At 36.8% G+C, this 24,481-nt stretch overlaps 1 protein-coding gene across 7 annotated transcripts in view; it reads right to left on the reverse strand.

Annotated features, from left to right (window-relative positions):
- The window catches only part of RALYL (RALY RNA binding protein like), a 718,636-nt gene that overhangs the window by 531,352 nt on the left and 162,803 nt on the right, over nt 1-24,481 (reverse strand). The gene's annotated exons all lie outside the window — the stretch shown is intronic.

A 24,481-nucleotide genomic window follows, 5' to 3' on the forward strand; every position in this document is an offset into this window, starting at 1 on the left:
TTTCTTTCTTTCTTTCTTTCTTTCTTTCTTTCTTTCTTTCTTTCTTTTTTCTTTTTTTTTATGTCATGCTCAAATGTAAATTTCCTTGTTCACGTTGAAGCCTGATCTAAATGAGAAAGTGATTCGGGACATACTCACAGAGCATGGAGCTGAGTCTGAGAAAACAGTCAGCAACCAACAGCAGAACAGATACTGAAAAAACAGGCAGCTTCCAAGAGCAAAACTGAACTTGAAAGCCAAGTTCACAGACCACCAGCAGTTTGATGTAACAGGTCAAAAACTAGAAATACAGAGCCAGAGCACCTGATTTGGTATGTGGTAAGCACTCAACAAACGAACGAACAGTATAAATTCACCTGAAGCAAGAAAATATGAGGCAAAAGGAATCATATCTTGTATTATAGCAAATTCAATGCAGGGTAAGGAGCCTTATTTTGCTCTGGAGATCAGTAAAAAAAAAAAAAGCCAATGAGGGGCACCTGGGTGGCTCAGTGGCTCAGTAGGTTGAGCATTTGACTCTTGGGTTTCAGCTCAGGTCATGATCTCATGATTCATGAGTTCGAACCTCACATCAGGCTCTGTGCTGGCAGCATGGAGCTGCTTGGGATTCTGTCTCCCTTTCTCTCTACCCCTTCCCCTTCTCTCTCTCTCTCTCTCTCTCTCTCTCTCTCTCTCTCTCTCTCTCTCTCTCTTAGAATAAATAAAATAAACTTAAAAAAAAGCCAAACGAAGTGTCTCAAAAACAGAAGTTACCATCTAGACATGGCATGTCAGCTAGACCCTGTGGGTACCATGACTATCATAATTCTAGACTCTGCTCATAACTGTGAAAAGCTATGGTTTATGAGTAATTCATTTTCTTCATTTTATAAATAACTTACTCAGCCACAACCATAGTGAGATTTTACAAAGGCCAATTCTCCCAAACTCATTTATTCTTCTCAGAGGGATGCTGGGGTCTATGAAACTGAATGTTAAATGTACATACTTTATTTCTTCTCATATGTCTAAAAAGACACAAACTACTAAAGAAACAAATTAAACTCTCAGATTCACATTTATTTTCAAAAATAAGAATTTGTTTAATTCACAGACTGTATGTGTTAAGAGTTAAGTGTGTCAAGACATGACCAATATCATTTGAATACTTTGAGTTCAAAGCACCAGAGACAGTATTTAATGGCTGCCTTTAAGATATAACTTATTTAAATAACACTAAAATTTATTTTGCAGTTTACAGAGAAATAAAGAGTTAAGGGATATAAGCACAAATATAATTACCTTGAAGGTAAAACTATTAAGTGCAAATCTATTTTTGATCTCAGTTGTTTCAAGATAATTAGGAAAAAAGCACAGTTCACCTTTTCAAATAAGAACTCCTCAAAATAACATGCTCTAGAAACAGGCTACCATAATGAACACTTCTTCAAAGGCACCAAGTGAATAGCATTACCTGTCAATAATCTTATCACTTTGTTAAATTTTGAAATAAAACATAGGAAGATACGCAACCACCATTTATTTCTTCTTCAAGATGGCGTACAGTGACAACTTTAGTAATATCAGTAATTATAATTTATTTCTATCTGGAAAACTTGGGGGGGCTCTGGGTTAAGCACAAGGTCAGCCAATGTTGGTTTATGGATTTGTCGTTTGCTTGGAAAGGTGTACATTTGCAACTGTTCACATGAAAATAATCCCATTTCATTAGTTTCTAAGATGAGTGGGATATATCTGAGAAGTGGATGGATAAAATACAAGAATGTTTCAAGAAGCATTAGTATGGAAAAGGATTGCCTCAAATGTTCTAGAAAGCTGAAACTAAATCTATCCCTGAAGATGTAAGGTTGCACACTAACCTGAGAACAGAGGAATACAAATTCTTACTGCCTGAGACTGTTGTGAAAATAAAGTAAACCTCACTTAAAATGAAGTTGGGATAGAAAAACGGTAAGGAAGATGTGGTATATATGTACACACACACACACACACACACACACACTACGGAATATTATTCAGCCATAAAAAAGATGAGATCTTGTCATCTGCAATAACATGGATGGACCTAGAGAGTATTAGACTAAGTGAAATAAGTCAGAGAAAGACAAATACCATACAATTTCATTCATATGTGAAATCTAAAAATCAAAACAAATGAATAAACAAACAAAAAGTAAAATCAGACCTATAAATACAGAGAACAAACTGATGGTTGCCAATGGGAAGGGCAAGATGGATGAAGGGGAGTGGGAGATACAGGCTTCCAGTTATGGTATGAATCAGTCATGGGAATAAAAGGCACAGCAGAGGAAATACAGTCAATGATGTCGAAATAGCATTATATGGTGAAAGACGGTAGCTACACTTGTGGCGATCATAACACAACATAGAGAAGAGTTGAATCACTATGCTGTACGCCTGACACTGATGTAACACTGCATTCCAATTATACTCGAATAAAAATATTTAAATAAATACATAAACCTTATTTTTAAAAAATGGATTTAGGAAGCTCTGAAGGGGAGTACTCTCATGCATGTACCACTCATCGCAGCCTGGAGAACCAGCAGAAAGAGGGAAGGTAAGAATTGTTGACAAAGAAGGCATTTTTCACATAGGAATTTCATCTCCCACTGTAAAGAAGAAGAGGCAAGATGCCTCTCTGCCTAGCAACAATACACTAACCACAACCTGCTGCCAACAAGAAACCGCCACAGCGTCAAAGTCTCTTGTTCATCTCCGGTGAAATTTTAAGACAACCCTCCCAATTTCCTTCTAAAACCTAATAAAAGCTGACCTTCCCTTTGTCTCTTTGGACTTGCCAATGGTTCACCACAGCTTGCATGTCCCAAATTGCAGTTCTTCTGTTATTCCCAAAGAAATTCAGTTTGTTAGTAAAATAACCGGCTGCCTTATTTTTAAGGTTGACAATATGAAAGGTGGTGTTACCTACAAAGAAAAATGGTTTGTGGAAAAACACGGTTGCTCCTAATGATGTCACCTCAAAATGTTTAGGCTGTTTGCCAAAGCAATATATGCACCTTCTCTTAATAACCCATTATGGATGTAACTATGCCATCCATTAATTTAAACTCTTCAAGATTCTACCTATTGTTCAGCCTGCGCCACATTTTGAGGGTCATGAGATCCACAAATTAACACACACTCTGTGTGTCACTGTGTCTTAAACTTGCTGCTCATGGGACTCACTTAAGGCATTTGATTCAAATTTCCAGGCCCTTTGATAAAGGGCACTTTAACATACCACTCATGAGACTTAAAAAGAAAGGGTCTAGAATCCATTGATGTATTCTTTTCTCACAAATGATTCTAGGATTTGGAAAATATGTCTGTGTTTAGCATATCAGTATTAGCTATAATTTCATTAACTATCTACTTCTTAATCCTAAAATACTACATTTTAGATTATTTTTGCATTCTTTCCTCATTTGAAAACCACTCTTCATTTCAGTGGTTCTTTTGCAGTTTTACTGTACTATTTTTTTTCCATCTCTAAGGTCTAAGGCTGTTATAGTATTCCAAGCAGGGTAAACTGACTTGCTTGGATGCCTCTCCCCATTAGACAACTCTATTCTTAGCCAGGATCAATGATGCTGAAGACAGAATCCAGTTGGCCCCCAAGAACTTTAATCAGAAAGAAAGGAAGATGCCCTCAATGAATAAGAAATGAATAAATTCATGAAGATCAGAGTGAAGTGAATCTGCAGAAAGTTCTGTTCCAACCTTGGCCCATTTCTTCACTGATTTCGCTATTCTGTTGTATCCAAGTTCCATTAATTAAATTTCTTTTATTCTAGTCATTTGATGCTCAATTTTGACACCTTACCAAGTACCCTGCTTCCTCAACAGGAAAGGCAATGCCTTATATAGGCCACCCTCCCCATGACCTGGATTTCTGTCTTTGTCTTACTTTTTGTCATAGACCCCAGTATGTACCTGTAATTGCCTCTGATGCAGGCAGCTAAGCAGTACTCTTCTGGACTTACACATATTGCCTGCTTCCAGAGAATTCGTTTATATTTGTCGACTTATAATAACATTCATATACCATTTTTTTTTTCACTCAGATCCACCTGAAATATTTCTGCCATACTTGGAAATCTATCTGCCAAATTATGAATTATGCTGGACACACACACACTCATCAAATCTTTTGTGAAAATGTAAAATAAACCGATCCTCAGCACTGAGCTTTAGTTCACATTTTTCTGTGCAAAGAAGTGCCTCTTTTATCCCTTGTTTCTTGCCTATAAGTCAATTCTCTACCCATGACAAAATAAGCCATCCTACAGTGACTTGATTTTAAGTGGTCTTTGGTGTGTGGCCTTAAAAAAGGCTTCTTACAGCTGAAAATACATTATATACATTACATACATGGTAATTTTCCTTGTAAACATATTTACTTATTCCTTTAAAGGAGTCTAGCAGCTTTATTGTCTCTGAAACTGTTACTTTTCCTCAACCTACTGTTTGTTTTAGTACACCAGTTTGCAAGATAAGAAAGTGCAAATCACTAGTCTTTTCTGGAGCCCTTTTGGCTGGCAGTCACATTGCTTAACCAGCCAGGACTCTGGTGCACTGACCACTGTACAGAATACTGGATACATTTTGGCTAAGGACTTCACATTTTACCTTTACATATTTTCAACACCCTTTGTTGGATTGTATTATCTTTATGAGCTATTTACATCTTCTTTAGCAAATTAAGTTGAATGTCCATTACCGTTTATTACAAAATTTATTAGCAAAGTGATTCAAGATCATAAGAAATGAATAGTCCTTGGTAAAGCATGTGGCATAAATTTGCATACTACTGTTGCCCCCTGTGCTCAATTTTCAGAAAAATGTGATCAAGTAATGTTCTCTATAGCTTCCTGTTACTGGCTTTAGTGTGTTCTATAAAAATAGCTTTCGGTCTTTGATTCAGTACGGATTAAACTTCCACTGAATTATGCATAAAATGCCTACTTCATTTTTTCATTGGAGAAGTATTTCTAAAACATTACTATGGGTTTCTTCCAGATTGTAAATAGCAAAAATATGGTTAAGCTATCATTTTAAACTTTAAGAAGCTCACAGTAATAAAGACTCATGTGTTTAATTAGAGATTTGGCTCAAAGAGGGTATCAGGACAATTTGTATCCATTATAATATTTGGGTATTTTATGTGGGTTGTAGTCAAGATTCTTGATGATAAAGAATAGAAAGTTACTCCGGATATCTTGAGGAGAAAATGACCTTAATGGATAGGTGATGGGTAGCTCAGAGAATCAACAGGAATGAGGGTGATTCTGTCTTGAACCCATTCAGAAATCAAAGGAAGCCTGCTGGGTATCCACAGCCAAGATGACCACACGAAGACTGTGTTTTCAAACTCTTCTGGTTCCTTTGCTCCCATGACCACTACTGTATGCAGCCTGCTGTTGCTGTTGCCACATGCAAAAAGATTTTAAACCATTCCTATTTCTCAAGGATATATCAGAATAAAAATAAACACCAGGAGGATGCTTATGATTGGGTGAGTGTAGCTCACTATCTTCCCCCCATCTGCCAGGATTCTCAGAAAACAAATAAGTGGCCCTTCTTTTTTCCATAGTGGTAGATTCCAGTCATGGATGCTCACAGAGAGGGGTCCGGTAAGTTTTACTGGATGTTGTGGATCTGAAAAGGAATACTGGGCTTCCTCCACTACAATCAGGAGGTGGCAGGTCTCCACCGTTATTCTTCCCTTAATCCTAAAACCTCTTGTATGGTTCATATATAACTTACTTTAGTTTCTGCCACATACTTTAAGCATTTTGGGTTTTTCTGTTTGTTTTTTCTTTTTATGTTTTCAAAATTCATAGAAAAGACTTTTCTACTGCTAATCACAGCTTTTAGGTATCTTGTAAGCTGGATGCATTCAGTGTCATTATCACCTTCCACAGCACTGAATTATCACTGACTGTGTTTTCAGAATTCACCAAAATTGAAATTTGCCAATTTTAATTTTTTTCAAGAATGTTGTCCATTGGTACAAATATCTTCAAAAGGTGTAGCATAAGGAAGAGTTCTCCAAACTTCTGATGAACTTGAAGGTTTTTTTTCACCTCTAGTGATTTTTTTATGTTATCAGACAGTGTTCCGAACTTAGCCTCTTTAGGATTTTGGATTTAAGTGTCCAGTAAGCTCACTTAAAGAAGATGTCAAAAATGTCCTCTATACATATATGTATGATTACTACAAATGTGTTCTCCATTTTTCCTACATTTGAGCTCCAGGGATCATACAGTACTTATATTTGTCTATAGTTGCTGTCACGATCATAAAAAAATCCAATATAGAGATATAATGAGAAAGTAGTAAGTTATAACTAGTTTTGTAATTTTTATTTTGTTTGGTTGGTTGGGGAAAAGAAGAATGGAAAGTATAAAATGCCAGTAAATGTCACTAAATACCTGACACTAAGAATCTCTAAATATCTCCCTTTTAGGATATTGTCCACAGATACATGTCATGGTGAGGTATAAAATAATATCAATGCCTGATATCACAAATTTTCTTAATTGGGTAATTAAATACATCAATGCGTTTAGCCAAGCTCTTAGCACATAGTAAATATTGAATAATGAGAATTGAAAAGTTTCCTTTAACAGGGAAATAGAAGACAGTAGGTATAGAGATTCTGGAGACTTTTCAGAAACTACACATAATGCAAGATCAATGGGCTTCTCTGTAAGGAGGCGTGAGAGAAATGAATCATGAGGAAAAGAGAGTAGCACAATTAATCCTTATTCGCAACATCACAGACCAGATCGTATTATTTAATCTTTCTGTACTAGCACATTTTGAGGGTTTTTACCCAGAAAATAATAATCACCTCATTAGTGAAACTGTCTTGCTCTCATTTCTCTGGAACAAGGCAAATCTGTGATCTCTGATAATCTGGTTTTCCATACCAATTGTCCCATCTAGCAACCCTCACTTCCTATCCCATGAAGTAAACAAATTGTATTGCCCTCATCTTTCTGCCAGGCTTCTGCAAGTTTGCGCATTTCCAGTACTGAAAATATTTCCGACCACCTTTCCATCTGAACTTTGTGCAATCATTCAAGTTCTAACACATAGAGCTAATCACCCACATCTAGCTACAGAGAAGATTCTCCACTCATGTTCCTCTATAGCACACTTTCTGTTTCCCAGATTGTAACTTTCTTTGGTTTCCGTGTTCCTGTCTCTGTCCCTCACAAGACTCATGATTGGTACACGCTCAAACACAAAACACGACTTTGTGTGCGTGTGTGTGTAATGTCTCATATCCGAACTATTCTGAAAGTATAGTCACGTATTCATATACGTGAAAGTAAAAACTTCTGATTCTTGACAATCCTATTATTCCAGCAGTGGGTTCAGAAGTAACTCATCTTCATCTTCTTATTTACCTAAATTTAGTATTCATAACCAAGTTAAAAAAGTGGTATTTCCCTTTTATACAGTGAAACTAAATAATCACTGTTTTAAAATTTAATTTTTCAGGGGCGCCTGGGTGGCACAGTCGGTTAAGCGTCCGACTTCAGCCAGGTCACTATCTCGCGGTCCGTGAGTTCGAGCCCCGCGTCAGGCTCTGGGCCGATGGCTCGGAGCCTAGAGCCTGTTTCCGATTCTGTGTCTCCCTCTCTCTCTGCCCCTCCCCCGTTCATGCTCTGTCTCTCTCTGTCCCAAAAATAAATAAACGTTGAAAAAAAAATTTTTTTTAATTTAATTTTTCAATGCCCACTGGGAGAAATATTGAGTCACTCATCTTAGCAAAAGTATATATAAACATATACCCTTGGAAACAAAATGGTTGACAAAGACCAAAATTATTCAAAATTTGTGGGATTTTGTAAAGCATCACTGTTGGAATTTTATGTGTACCATTGCTGTTAACAAAATTTGAAATTGATGGAATTAAAATGAAAAAAGGCCAAATAAGACTCCCTGCTGAAATCATAGCTTGTGTTGAATGTTCAGTATCTGAATGCCTCTAATCCTTTTGTTTTGAAACTGTGCCACCAAAATGATGTTCTATTTTAAACCATGATATTAATTGATTGAATGCTTAAATAGTTTTCTTTAGGAACAAAAAGACTCATTAGAATTTTTTTTAATGGTTTGCTATAGGTTAATGTATCCTAATAGGAGAGCGCCTTCCTATAACTACTTAAACTAAAGCATTCTATGAGATATTGGTATTTTCTGTTCACTTGTAAGACTTATTTTCTTTGTTCTTTTATAATATGAAACTCAGCTAGTTTATTTGCAGTGTAAAAGATTCAAAATAATTATACTCTAGTAACACGCTTAAGGTGAAATCAAACTAGCGATTACGGGAGAAAGAAATCGTCCTGGATATGTTTCCATAGCCTACTCCCCTTCCCCAAATTCCCTTCATCTACCCTTTAATTCTAGATGAGCAGCTCTAAGGAAAACAACAGAACAGGACTGGTGCGTGTCCCTTGTGGCACAAGCATTTCAATGCCAGTACTGGATCCCTCAGTTCCTTTTCTCCATGGTGACTAGGTGGCCATGCTCCCCAGATGGTGCAGGTAAAAGATGGTGGGACCGAGTCTATCTGGTCCATGGGTGACCATGTGAAGCTGAATTCTCTGCAAACTCACTTAGATTTACTGTAAACCAGAAATAAACTTTTACTGTGCTAAGCAAAGGAGATTTCAGAATTAATTTGTCACCACAACACTACCTGTGATTAAACAGGAATGCCACTTAGAGATGGAGAACACTAATGGGCACCTGGCGTACTCTCCAGGACTCTAAGATAAATGAAAGTATTCAGATATCAAAATGAGTATTTGTAGCTCAACAAAAAATTTCCATTCTTGGTGAGGAATCTTTGATTTAAAACAATTGAAAACCAGCTCAAATTATTATAACTAAATGGAAATACATTGGTTTGTTAAATCCACAGAAACCTGTTGGAAAGGAGAGGTTTGAAGATGGGATGCTTCAGGAGCAAGAACCAGGGGGTGAAATGTTGGCAAGGCACTCTTCATGTGTCATCACTGCATCTCCATACAGGTGCCCTTCATTCTCTCTCCATACAGCCAAACTCTTTCCACAAGCCAAGAAACATGGCTTCTGATGGTTCTCAGACCTCTGCCATAGAGAAAAAGTGAGAAATGTATTCACGCCTTCAATCTCAAGGAAGAATATGATGGTCCACCCTAGAGTTAAATTTTCCCAGGTGGGCCAAGCAACTGTCCAGCAAAGGATGTGGCCTGTAGACACCATTAAGTTTCAATGAGAAATATATAGTTGAAATAGAAGCAAACCCAAAAGTTGTTTCCAAAGCAAGGGGGTTTCTGTTCAGACAAAACATCCATGTTCAAAATCCATTATGTGCATAGCTAAAATTAAAAAAACAATTTTGTTTTCTCATTCATTTGAGGGCAAAAATGGACCTAGTCTGAACTAACCTGGCAAACAAATCTGGCATTAACTGGATGTGAAACTACTGCATTTATTAATTTTTTTAAACATCAAAGTTTTATTTTCTAAACAAAACATTCTACTTTTTTATTATTTTGATTTGTATTTTGATTTTATTTTTAAGTGTAATACATGTACATGGCAGAAATTCAAATGCAATGTTTACCTGTGAATGCTAAATACATTTCAATTAAAAATATTTGATTATGGGTTGCTGGCCAAATGATTCTGGGGTATTATACAAAACATGGTGTATGCATTATATTACTTTCCTATTTATAAATTCCAGAACATGTTTCTAAGGGTTTTAGAGAAGAGACTGTGTATTAGAATTATACTAGTACAAATATAAAATCCATAAAAATTAATTATGTTTGCCATAATTTAAGAATACATGTGTATTATGCTCAGAGATCCATCTATATCTGCATTTCTCTTTCTGAAAGAGACAGTGAAAGAGCATGTCTCCAAGTAGAGTCATAAACATTTGTGTTTCTTACACATTTAACTTCCTGATTTCAGCTACAAATTCTTTTTTTTTAACATGTATTTCTTCATTTAGAGGGGCAGGCAAGAAACGGAGAGAGAGAGCCCCAAGTAGGTTCCACCCTGTCAGTGCAAAGCCCGACACAGGGCTTGATCCCACGAACTGTGAGATCATGACCTAAGCCAAGATCAAGAGTTGGACGCTTAACCAACTGAGCCACCCAGGTGCCCCTCAGTTAAAAGTTCTTAACAAGAAAGTTAAATATGTCAAGAAACATCAACTCAGTGCAACTTGTGCATATAGTGCAAGTTTGTGACTTGTTGAAGTAGGGAGGGGTATGATAGAATCACACATATTAGAGACGAGAGTTACCTTAGAAATATTTAGGACATTTCCTCATTGCCACATGAGAAAATTGGAAAAGGAAGGAAAAATGTGACTTTCCCAAATAGCATGGATCTGGATCTAGAATTTTTTTTTTTTAATTTTCAATCAGTGAAACATGTTTTTTTTAAATTCTAGCCCAGTATGGTAGGAGTCTTTTCAATATTAGTTATTTGCTTGGCTAAAAGATGAGATAAACCAAAAGGATAGGGGGAAATCATAATAAAATTCAAGTAGTCTGGAATGAGAGATGTATAGAAGTGTTATCTCTCATCAGGAGAAAAGTGTGGGAGAATTGTTATGTATGATAATGCAATTTGCTAAAATCAAAAGATTCTGAAAAATACTGGAGTACTTCTATGCTGATCCTAACCTTTTGACTTTTAAAGGCATCTGAAAAATGGTATTTTTTGACAGATGTAAATTATATTGAAAGATATGAAAAATTACGAAACATATAATGCTATTGTGAGAAAATGAAATACATTTCTCCCAAATTGCTATACAAGTGGCTTTATTTTCAAGAGAATTTCTTTTTTTTTTTTAAAGAGAATTTCTATGCAGTGTTTCCCCCTAAACTCCACAATATAATTTGTGCCATTTTCTGTTGTAGATAACCTGAAAAGATTACTATGTGATGCCACAAATAATCTGTTTCCTGTTATTTCTCAATTTTCTCATCTTACTCTCCACCTTTGTGAAAATTTGCTTTCAAAATAGTTAAATCTAGGAGCTCCTGGGTGGCTCAGTTGGTTAAGCATCAGACTTCAGCTCAGGTCATGATCTCGCGATCCATGAGTTTGAGCCCCGCATCAGGCTCTGTGCTGACAGCTCAGAGCTTGGAGCCTGCTTCAGATTCTGTGACTCCCTCTCTCTCTGCCATCCCCAACTCCTACTATGTCTGTCTCTGTCTCTCAAAAATGAATAAATGGTAAAAAAAATAAAAACAAAAATTAAATCTAGCTGTTATTATGGTGTGTATGGATATGGTGAATAGCATACCCAATGCAGGAACACAGCTGACTAACCAACCCCCAAGTTACTCCGGCCAGACATCTCATAAGCATCCTCTTCCATCTCTGATATCATTAGTTATCAAGTTGTGTAAAAATTTCCCTTACTTCTGTCATTTTCACCCCAACCCCCATTCAGATCCTTATTCATTGTTGTTTACAGTGTGTGTTTGCTTTATCTAACTGAACTAAAACCTTTGCTGTTTTAAGGTAGATTATACCAATTTCTCAGGCTTTACTTTGCTGGTTTGAAAATTATATCCACAAAAATTGAAACATTTGTCCTCTTGGATCACACTGCTTTTCAATGGCTCTACTGCTAATCATTTTCATACTCCCTTTCAATTCTGGAGATGCCGCCTTCCTACATGTTCTGATGAGAGGTAGGGTCTTCCCTCTCACAGCAGAACCTGAAAATTCCAGTTAACAGCTTTCTCTGACTCCGGATATCAGAGCATAAACATGTGACTCTAGTCACCAATTGCAAGACATCAAGTAGGACTATGACTCCAGAGCAGGTAATATAAATAATTAAGGGCAGTGAAGAACTGACTACAGCAGAAGCCGTGGTGCGTGTCCACGTTACGTTCACACTAACAGTGTCAGTGGGGGCTGTGGGGGCTCCAGTATCAGCAACAGGAACAATCTAGCCATTCTTTCAAAGGCATGATTGTACCAGCCAGATGCCTTAGTTTCCTAACCATTTCTAAGTCTGTGGTTTTAGCCAATTTTCCAGTCTTTCATTCAATTCTATGAGCTAACCACTGTCTTCCAAAAATTTCCTTTTATGTTTAAAACCCATCATTGCTTTCCGTTGTTTGCCTCCAAGAACACTGATTAATATAATGTCAGTACTGAGTTAGCACACAAGCTCACTGACCCTTAAAGCTTAATTCTTCTTCCACTGTATGTACCTCACTGCTTTCTAAAGTCATTCACTTTCATGTTCTAGACACTGTCAATGGTAGGTTTCACTGCCCATAGTCTTTTTTTTTAGTTGTTCAATTTTTTATTCATTTATTTATGATATAAGTTGGGTTATCACTACTGCTATCAATTTTTATATAAATAGTTTATAGACCCCAGGTAGTATATTGACTTTCGTGGACAACATTAGTTTTGTAACATAGTAAATCTGCTTCATCCTACAGAAGAGGACTGATTTATAGGTTATTAATGCAATTTGACAAGAAAAAACAGGTAGTGTCTAGCTGAAAATGAGAAAAATGCTGAATGAATATATGAGTGAAATATCTGTGTCTTCAATATATAAGAATGGACTAGTTGAACCTTATGTTAAGCACAAAGTGTAGCATGTGTATAGGTCTCAGAACTCCCAGTTGTTTATTTTCATGACTGACTGGTAAGTAATTTACCATTGAAAGGAATACTAGGTAAATAATCAAAGGGTAGAAATTGGTCACTTCTTTTTTTTATTCATTCATTTACTTGTTCATCAGCAAACAGTTTCAATTTTTTTTTAAGGCTTATTCATTTCTCAGAGACAGAGACACAGAGCGTTGAGTGGAGGAGGGGCAGAGATAGAGAGAGAGAGAGAGACAGAATCTGAAACAGGCTCCAGGCTGTGAGCTGTCAGCACAGATCCCAATGCGGGGCTTGAACTCACAGACCGCGAGATCATGACCTGAGCCAAAGTCAGATGCTTGGCCGACTGAGCCACCCAGGGACCCCATCATCAGCAAACAGTTTCAAAGCACTAACCTTGTGCCAGTTGTCATCCCTGGTTTATTACTTACTAAAGTTTAATAATGTCTGTCACTGCCAGAGGAGATTTGCACAATGAAATGCATGGGAGGGACCTGTAGCAAGTTAAAAAGAAATTCAAAACTATTTCCTAGAGCTGAAAGTAAGGTGTTCTCTGAATTTCTGTATCCCAGGTAGGGCAGACCTTTCTGAATCATACATTACTTTCACATAAAATGTGTTAATTTATTTTTCTGATGTAATACCTTAGCAACATTGGAAATGCTTCATCTGAACTAGAAAAAAAAATGTGAATTAAGGAACAAGTATAGAATATACTTTCTTCATAAATATTGTTTGTAAAAAAGAAATGCAATGCGATATTTTATAAGTTAGCATTCATGAAACGTTAAGTCTCATCACAACATAATTTACACTAGCATAAATAAATCTGAATCATTTACTCTTTCGTAACTTAACTTAATCATAATAGTAGATGACACTTTGTTTAACACCAAATCACAATCACATTTTTAGTGTTGTTAAAACCCTAATAATTTGTTAGTTGGGGGAAAAGAATAAGCCAAAGTATGTATTAACACACTTCTCATTTTTCTTCCACCATATATCAATACGTTGCAATAATGGACTTTTTCAGTAGGTCATATGCCACTTCACTGAAATATTAAAACAGGGGTGCCTGGGTGGCTCAATGGATTCATTGCTGACTCTTGATTTCAGCTCAGGTCATGATCTCAGTCTGTGAGTTCGAGCACCGCATCAGGCTCTGCACTGAGACTACAGAGCCTGCCTGGGATTCTCTCTCTCTCCCTCTCTCTGCCCCTCCCCCGCTCATGCTCTCTCTCTCAAACTAAATAAATAAATAAAAATTATGAAATAATAAAACATTTTTATTTTACTTTCCATTACTAGGTTATTGTCAAAGCTGTCAGATGTCTGTATTGCTTAAGAACATCATTTGCTGGTCACCGTACAATCTACAATACTTGATTCCTTAATACAAGTCACATTGAGTGGACCTTATGTTCTTACAAAAGTAAACTCCATACTATGAAAATGGCAACCTTCACCACTTTCCCAGCCATGATAGCAAATGGTGTGTAGAAGTTCCCAACTGTAACCATACTAGGGGTGGGGCAAGTAGTAACAGCATATACTTTTTTTGTTTTGTTTTGTTTTGTTTCGTTTCGTTTTGTTTTGGTCTCTCCCTCTACCAATCTCTCTCACTCTCCATCTCCTTCCCCTTCCCTACCCCCATCTCACTGAATGATGTTAGGTTAGGCAATGCCTACTCTTATTTCTAGCACCCAGCCCTCACCATCCTTTTCAGTCTCACATTTGAGTTGCATGTCTAGCTCCCTGAAGGCACCTGAGCTCGAGAGCTGAGAGTTACTGCCTAATGAGATTACACATAAATTGTAGGGGAGCATACAGAACAGAAGAAAAGCTATACAAGACTCTCTTCCTGTCTTTTAGGAGCCTTGAATCCATTACTAAAAAAAAAAATACTACTATAGAATCTAAAACAGTGGTTCAAAGCTTCATTCCACAAGATACACCCAATGAATGGAGCACATTTACACCAGTATTGCTAACTTGCCATACTGCGATTTTTTAGCAGCAGCAGAATGAATTCTCTTCCTCTAAATCAAAATCTGTAATTAAAATCTCAGGGTGTTGGGAAGTAAAGAAACAGAAACAAATGTAAGCAGTTAGAAAATGTTCCCCAAGTGATTCTTGGATACCTCCCCTATTCAACCGGCTCTACCCTTCCCAACTCGTCCTCACACCTCCTATTGTGAATCACCAGTATGCAGAAATGGTGAAACAAAATCACAGTGCACAGAGCTGCTCTGTGAGGGAAATGATGCCAAAGGTCTCCCCTCTTCTCAAGGGTGGTTTGCACTGTACGAACTTAGCAAGGCTGAAACTTAATTTCCCAGGATTCTCTCTCTTGTGTGCTATTTATTTGAGACAGACAGAGAGACAGAGCACCAGCAGAGGGGGGCAGAAAAAGAGAGGGAGACACAGAATCTGAAGCAGGCTCCAGGCTCTGAGCTGTCAGCACAGAGCCTGACATAGGGCTTGACCCTATGAACCATGAGGTCATGACCTGAACTGAAGTCAGACGCTTAACCGACTGAGCCACCCAGGAGCTCCCACAAATTATTTTGTAAAAAAAATAGCATTTATTTTGAGAGAGAGAGAGAACAGAGGGAGAGGGAGAATCTCAAGCAGGCTCTTCACTGTCAGCATGGAGCCCAACACGGGGCTCGATCTTACAAATGTAAGATCATGACCTGAGCCAAAACCAAGAGTTAGAAGCTTAACCGACTGAGCCACCCAGATGTCCCCACAAATTCTGATATGTGTGCGTGTGTGTATGATACATATGCATGTATGTATATATGTATATGTCTGATATATATATATATATATATATATATATATATATATATATATATATCACATATATATTTCACATATAATATGAAAGTCTTCAGTGGCTCCCAAATCCTGTAGGAATTTCTAAACTGCTAAACTGCTATTACCAACTGCTATTACCAGAAAAGAGATCCCTGTAGAGGGAATAATTAGGGACACATGAGATACCGAGATGCCCGAAACCATTATGATCCCAATAAAACATCTGAACCTCATGTAAATCTTGGTGCCATCCTCTCTATAGCTAGCACCATGCCAAATTTGCTACTAACCATCCATATTCTAAGGAAAGTTTAACCATGATCAGGCACTCTAAGAACTAATAAACTAGGTCCTGGTTGTATCCTCTACCTCAGGCACTCTCTGGCATTCTGTGTATATTCAAGAAATATTTACTGAACGAATTGAAGGAATGAAGCAATTACTGACCGAACGAATGAAGTTTCCACCCACTGAAACTTCAACAGAGTAACATTGATTCTCTACTGCATTTTCAGGCATCGTAATTGTTTGACTTTAAATACAACAACCTGGAAGGTAAGAATTATTATCGAATTGTACAAATGAAGAAACAGAGATTAAGCGTCTTGCTCAGAATCACACAGTGTGTGAGAATAAACTGTGTCTACCTCACCCCAAAGCTGGGGCTTGTTCTGTTACACCAGGCTGCCTATCAAAAGAACATTCTCTTTGGTGAAGCTTCACACAATCTACTCGACTTCTTCACCCATCCACCTCCCTTGAGAGTAGACTTCCAGTGCCAGTTTTCTTATCATTGTTTATTTGCTAGCTATTCTCAAACTGTCTTCGGCAGATTTAGAATGCCATCTGCCTCCAGCCTTTGACTCCTGCTTCCCCCAAATTTTGCCTCATGAGTATGACTCAGCTTGACCTGCTTCTGATTTCCATTTTAAACCTAGCTAAGAATTACATCAAGGGATGAGAAAAAATAGTCATTGGCTTTTCAGGTGAGTTGTGGCTTTGCATTTCTTCTTCGATGTACTTAATACATGACTAGATTCACTGCGACTCTGATGCAGCCACGTCACCCTCTGTGGCAGCGAGCTCATCTCTCTTGTCCCAGTTTCCTTTCCGTCCAATTTCTTCCAATGCTTCCCTAGTGCGTGTACTTGGGCTACTTCCCAACTTCCTGGTTCTCTGTGGCTCTGACCTGGGCACCTGCTGCCTCCTTTCCAGCACAGCCTGAGGCTTGAATATCGGAACACTGGAACAAATTCCAGGTGGCTAGAACACCAAACTTGTGTAATTCTGATGGGATCTTTCACAAAAAGCGACGAATGGAGCTTATCACGTGTGGAACTAATTTCATTATTCAGACCAAAGGCACGGATCAGTATTTCACATGCATTTTCAAATCACAGTAAATACAATCTTCCTTCAACTCAGTGGCATAATAAGAATTCAAGATTTTCCAATAGTAGTGCTTCTACTAGGACCCAAATCATGTTATTCCTCTTAGAGGAGAGGAAATGCTAATCCACATCAAGAAACATTGCTTCTTAAAATGGCAAAACACTAGCATTTCATATTTTTCAGGGTTTTTTTTTTCTTTTTTGTATTTGAAAAGTTGTTGAATGTAAGGTAATATTTTGGCACTGATTCACTGTTAGAAAAAGCAGTCTGGAAACCTGACTCCCTGAAGAACACAAGTGAGAATTATCCAATTTTATTGTCCTCCACAGATTCATAGAATTGTTGGTGTGAAAAAACCATGGCAATGAATCTAATTCATCCCCACACTCAATGCCTGCAGGCATATCACATACGTCCCTAGAGAGATCGAAATGTATTCTATTTTTAAAGATTTCCAAAAATCCCACAACCTCACTCAATAAATCCTTGCAATGTGCAATTACTTTCCACACCAGGAAACATTTCTTTACATCTAACTAAAATCTCGTATTCAATAGTATCTTTGTGCCCTCTGCTTCCTCTTGTCCTATTTGTAGTCAAGATTCAGAATGAATGCTTCCTGTACTGTCTTATTTATTGACCTTCAATCTTCTTTGGAATGAATAACTCATTAAAACTTGCTTGACCATTTCAGTGTCTCTTCCACTAGAAAGTTCCTGAATACTTCAACGACTTTTACAAGAAGGTTTTAAATGAATACATGCTGTCTTATAAGATTCACAACACCATTTGTTGAGTTAATACAAAATATTCACTTTTACTGTCCAGCACAAGTGCTAAGATCCTGGGAGGATCTTAGAAAATATTTGGTAGTTGACAAGGGTATGATATGGGGTTTCAAAATTCTAGCAGTAGCTTCAACAACTAAACTCTAAAAAAAGATTAAATAGTATTCAAATAATATTCTTGTGCTCCATAGCAAGAAATGAATGCATACTACCTTTAACTGTATTTAATTTTCATTAGTTTAAATTTAATGAACCATATGTGGCTGGTGGCTAATGGATTGATTGCACAGTGCAGGTCTAGTAAATATACCTATAAAATTGTGTATTAGAGTTTTATTTGCAAATTATTCAATTTTAGGAAAGTGAGGTTTTTTTTCTTTCTTTTTTTTCTCTCAGAGCACACCTTGTTACTATAGGAATTAATTTAGATTAAAAGTGATCAGTTTAGGGGTGCCTGGGTGGCTCAGTCAGTTAAGTATCTGGGTTCAGCTCAGGTCATGATTTCACGGTTCATGTCTGTGTTGACAGCTCAGAGCCTGAAGCCTGCTTTGTATTCTCTGTCTCCCTCTCTCTCTGCCCCTCCCCTGCTCACGCTAGCTCCGTCTCTCTGAAAAATAAATAAACATTAAAAAAATTTTTTAAGTGATCAGTTTATTACATGCAAACTGAGAGGTCTGGTATTTATTTTATTATATAGTTATTTTCATGAAATTAGTATTTTCAAAGTGATCAGACAAAATATGAAAATGTACAGTTATGATTATTAGCTATGACTAAAACACTTCTTTTTTAAACTAAAATAAAAGAAATGATTCCTGCAGATAGTTAAGGACCCTGACAATTTAAATATTAAATCCAAATAAGGGCACCTGGGTGGCTCAGTCAGTTAAGTGACTGACTCTTGGTTTTCAGCTCAGGTCATGATCTCATGGTTTCATGGGTTTGAGCCCCACATCGGGCTCCGTGCTGACAGTGAGGAGCCTGCTTGGGATTCTCTGTCTTCCTCTATCTCTGCCCCTCCCCCACTTGCACTGTCTCTGTCTCTCAGAATAAATAAAATTTTAAAAAATATAGTAAATCCACATATAAATAAGTATAATGAATGTTTTCTTACTTTCCAACAGTAAATTTGACTCTGAATCTGCAAACAAATGATTGCTAATGCAGTAGCTAATTCAATTCTTTATTCTATTGACTTCACAAGGGTGTATGGTTAACTTAACAAATGTGGTTTATGCTGATTCAGTAGAAATCTATAAATCAATAGCATCAAATTATGGAAATTTTTGCCTGGATTTGTTTGCACTTTTAAAACCATTTTCCAAAACAATTTAAAGATCTTTATTTTATAATTCAGAATACTTCACCTCGATTCCCTTCCCCCCAAAATAAAATTAGGGTTATACATTGTGAAATAATGGGGAAAATAATATTCACTTTAATTTACATTTATTAAAATTGATTAATGTAGTTAAATAGATGTACATATATAAATTCACACAAACATTATATATACATTTTTTTTCATTTTTTCATTGTCAGATTCTATTTCTAGCATTCATGTATTTTTTTTTTTTTTTTTTTTTGCCACCAGTCTAATCACCCAGTTCTTGGTCACCTTATAATTGAATTACTTCAACAAATTTGTATCTGTTCCCTTTAACCTAGCCCTTCTCCGACAAGATACCAAAAAAACTACTTCACATATAGCTCTTGCTTTACCACCCTCTTACCTACACCATTTCTGGAAGATTTTTCCATTTTTATCTCCCGAATCTTAGGACATAAAATCAACAATCTCCTCGTTTTCTCATAGTTCAGAATTTTAAGCGCTTTTCAATTCCTCATTAACAAAGTTTCACCAGTACAAACAAACTATTGGAGTGCCTTATTTTCTCCAAATTTTTCTCAGCCTGAAACCCCAGATCAGTATCTTCATCACCACAGATCCATCATTTCCTTTCAGCCCCCTAAAAACTATGCTCAACATTTGCTAATCTATCATTCGCTTTTCTCGTCTTTAATCTTTGGCTAATCAATCCTACCTTATAGTTCCCTTCTCTCAAACCTCAGAGCAATAAGCTACATGATTTCACATACTCATAGAGGCATATGCTTTGTGGTTTTATGCAACACCATGGCATTCACATTCATACACACACACACACACAGTTATGTCTTCCTCCTGCCTAAAAGCTATAATTCTAGGGTATTCTACAAATTTCTTTATAAAATTCTATTCCCAAAATGTTTCATTTTTCCTTGATGAATTAATAAAATGACCATATCTCATCTACTCTAAATTTTAAAGGGATTAAGAAATTTTAAGTCTAATGACTTAAATAAAAAATTCAAAATAAAAAACAATTATAAAATATGATTCATCATGTTTAATTCCTTCTTCAACATTTTTTTAATTCACTACATGAAATTAGTTGACTTGGTGGAATAATTCTAACTTACCTTAAATGCAACATGTAATATGAGCAGCTTATAAGAACACTAATGTGTTTTGTAAAATTATTTTCCCTACTGTTATCAGGCTGTCTGTGAAGATAGAGAATCATATCAGAGCAAAAAATTCTTATTTCCTTCATGTGACATAGGAAAAAAAGTCATTTAAACTTTCATAAAAGTAACTTTCATTAGAGTAATTAAGTTTCTTTTGGTTTCTCAGTTAACCATTTTCCAGATTAACTACTTTTAACTTTGATTTGTAATGGGAAAATAGCCATTAGCAAAAAAAGTATAGCAAATTAGACTAGAATGAATAATTTTTAAAAAATCAAATCTCTTAAAAACTGAGAACAAACTGAGGGTTGATGGGGGGTGGGAGGGAGGGGAGGGTGGGTGATGGGTATTGAGGAAGGCACCTTTTGGGATGAGCACTGGGTGTTGTATGGAAACCAATTTGACAATAAATTTCATATATTGAAAAAAAAATCAAATCTGGCTCATTCAATACAGGATGGTATACTATAAGCGCCAATAACTTAAAAGGAAACATCTTAAAATAATGACACATTTTTCTAGATATCCAAAAATACAAATTAAGAATTTCATTGCAAGTCCAGAAAAAAATGATTGAAAGTTGCTGCCTTTTTTTTTTAATGTAGTTTGAAGTCACTCGCATTCATTTTCCCAGTGCCTAAGGGACTGAGAGAAAGATCTCCCAAGGAAACCTTAACCTTACAATTAGCGTTTTACTGGACTGAAATAATCAGACTCCTCAGGGCTAGACACACAGGAATTAGTTCAAGGCAACCTTTAATTTAACTTTGTAGTGAATGTCTGTAAGAGCTACAGGCAGTGTGTGGGAATCTATGAGAGGACACTCAAAATCAGGGAAATCAATCTTTCTTTGCCTTCAACTGATCTTACATTTCTACTCTGATCTACAGTGTGTCGACTGGAAATTTACTTGTAACAATGACTAGAAGCACTACTGGCCTAAATGGGTGGGGTCCAGGAAGTGTCTTCCTGCCCTATCAGAGAACTGTTCTGCATTCCACTCACTCTTTAATGTGCCACCAGGATTACAACTAGCATCAAGAAAACTTCAGAGTTTGCTTTATTCACAGTGTTACCAAGAGTCATTTAACATTTTAGAAAAGTTGACAGCAACACCACTCATTCTGTTTATTACACCAATATAGCACATATGTGTCAGTCTGCATCACCAATGCTGGGTTGTGGTGATATTCTCCATATTTATTACAGACATCATTTGCCCCATTATTCCATATACAGCTGCAAACAACCTCATGCCTCATTTTGAATCTGCTTTAACCATTTACATATTCCTTAATTTTTTTCTAATTTTATGGCCAATAAAGCACTATCTGTTTTTTCTTGTGAGGTTATATAGGGAGGTAATTTATATTGTCTATGACTTTCATTTCAGATTTCTAAAGGGCCTTGGTGTCTAATAGAGTTAAGAACCACTGTTCTAAGCCAATTGTGATCGTCTCTTTCTCTTACCAAACGTTCAACATCCTTACCAGTTGGGAAAAGCTAAGGCAAAGGAGACCTATGAGGAAGTCTCCTGATGGTCTTGGGGGAAAATGTGTGCTTATTGCTTACTCTAAAAGTGAAAGGAAGAAGAGGACAGCTTGTGAATACTTTACATTTCCATCCTCACACCTTCAACAGGTACATGATGTTTGTTGTAGTCATTTTGTGACAATGAGGTAACAAAGCTTGGAATAAAAGGGCAAACGCCACTGAAGAAATGGACCACCTTGAACTATTCTCTCAATCTTCTTGATATGTGTGAGTAAGGGAGCTTACATGGTTTTAAATTACTCTTATTTGGATTTCATGCAACCTAAATCATATTTATGTGGTAAAAATTGAATTTAATACCTTACCTTCAAATCTGGTTGTCATCCATTATTTCATGCCATTATTTCCCCAGAACTTTTATCACGACCCATCCCCCTGAGACATCTACTCAATCTTAAATACTGTTGATCTGACCTCATAAATATGTGACATCCATTTATATTTCTCATTTTCAACCTTCAATATCTTAAGTTAAATGACCATATCATTCTACCTGCACTTTTTGCTACAGCCTTCTAATTGGCCTCACTGAGTCTCTCTCATACTCTACCACGTTGTTTACCCATAAAAGACTTCCTTTTCTAAAACAAAAACAATTAATCATATTAGTCTTCTCAGAAAAAGCAGCTTCTTCTTACCGTAGAACAGATTCCCAAATCCTTAACCAGATGTATAACATGAACCCCATGATCTATACACCAGCCATGATGTTCCCCTTGCCTGAAAAATTGTACTCCCACCACCACCACCACCACCACCCACACACACACACACAAACTCACTTTTCATCCCTAAGTCACAGACTTTTTCAGGTAAAGTCAGCTTAAACCATCACTTCCCTGGAAAAGCCTTTTCTAACCCACAAATTCAGTCAGGAGTTACTCACTCTCACTGAACACTCTGACTTTCCTTCAAAATTAGTTTTTGTAGTTCTTAATTTAGTTCTGGCTTCTCCACTAAACTCAACAACATGAGGGTAGTTGATATGACATATTTGTCACTGTAGTCTAAGTTCCCTGCAGAGCCCCAAAGTCAAAGTGATCAAATGATACTGCTAGAATGAATAGAAGAATGAACTATTTAGTCCCTCCTATTCTGATTCAAGACAGAGCAAACAATTTTCCTAGGATAAACTTTGGCTCTCTCCCTAGATCTTCCTCAGGGAGGAAATCAACTAGGCATATCAAATAAAGAGTGTGGTCCTCTTAAAAACTCTATTTGCCAATATAAATTAATTATTCTGATCTACACACTGGCCTCAATTATTGTGATTAGTATGAGATAGAAGCACTCTTGGTATGCAGACAAAAATCAAGATTCATTACAAAGCTGAAGGCTTTTCCCTAGAAGGTAGTAAATTTCTCCAAGTAATGCCATCTTGTGAGGCCCTACTGGTGTAGCCTTCCAAAAGGACTATTAACCAAAAGTAAATTTAAATCTTGGACTCTCACTGTGATAAGGACAAAAATACCAAACTATAAATAGTTCTCCTCCTTCTGAGGAGGACTCTTCTATTGCTCTGCTTGGTGCCAAGGACTCTGGTGCTGATTTAGGGATTTAACGCAGAGAAAAATTAGAAGAAGCCTTGAGAGACAAAATTGATTTACACAAGAATGCATCACATGCCACAGAGGAAGAAAGTTAAGAATGTGGGAGAAGGGGGTCAAACTAGAATGACAAAGGCCTGGAGCTAAAGGTGGAATTTGGAAAACAGACAGAGGAGAAACTGAGTTAGCTGTGAACTCTCTTAGATGGATCTCACTCTGGAGAGAAAGAAAGGTAGGAAAAAGATTTCTTAGGAATTTCTTAGGATTTCTTGGTGTGTGGTCTATAATTTCAATCCCACTATACACACAGTCACTGAGCAAAATCTTCTAAGAAGTGTCCGGAGTTTGTTTTATATTTTATTTTAAGGGAGATCATGCCTTAGGGAAGGAGTATAGGATTACAAAGTTTGTCCAATAAATTTAGTGAAATGCCTTCAGAAACTAGAAAATTCTAGCACACCATCTTCATTCAGGGTGGCTTTCAATAAGTTGAGTTAAAGGAAAAATTATCGGGGCACCTGGGTGGCACAGTCGGTTAAGCGTCCGACTTCAGCCAGGTCACGATCTCACGGTCCGTGAGTTTGAGCCCCGCGTCAGGCTCTGGGCTGATGGCTCAGAGCCTGGAGCCTGTTTCCAATTCTGTGTCTCCCTCTCTCTCTGCCCCTCCCCTGTTCATGCTCTGTCTCTCTCTGTCCCAAAAATAAATAAACGTTGAAAAAAAATTTTAAAAAAGGAAAAATTATCATATAAAATAGAATCCTTAACATTGCTTCCAATAATTTCTTCAGGTAGCCACAATAAATTCTCTTTTAAAGGACCATGTAAAATATAAAGGTAAGAGTGGAAATAAGTAAAAAAGAGACTAAAAAAACAGTAGAAAAGATCAATGAAAGTAAGAGCTTTTTTTTTGAAAAGATAAACAACATAGACAAACCTTCTAAGCTCACTGAGAAAAAAAATGAGAGAAGGTGCAAAGAAATAAAATTAGAAGTAAAGTGAAGACATTACAACTGGTATCACACAGATACAAAAGATTATAAGAGAATATTATAAACAATTATGTACCAAAAATTTGGATAACTTAAAAGAAACAGGTAGATTCCTGGAAACAATACAACTTCACAAGGCTGACTCATGAAGAAATAGAAATTCTGAACAGATCAA

Source organism: Herpailurus yagouaroundi, unplaced genomic scaffold (genome assembly GCF_014898765.1).
Source record: "Herpailurus yagouaroundi ecotype Mexico unplaced genomic scaffold, PumYag 165, whole genome shotgun sequence".
Taxonomy (NCBI): domain Eukaryota; kingdom Metazoa; phylum Chordata; class Mammalia; order Carnivora; family Felidae; genus Herpailurus; species Herpailurus yagouaroundi.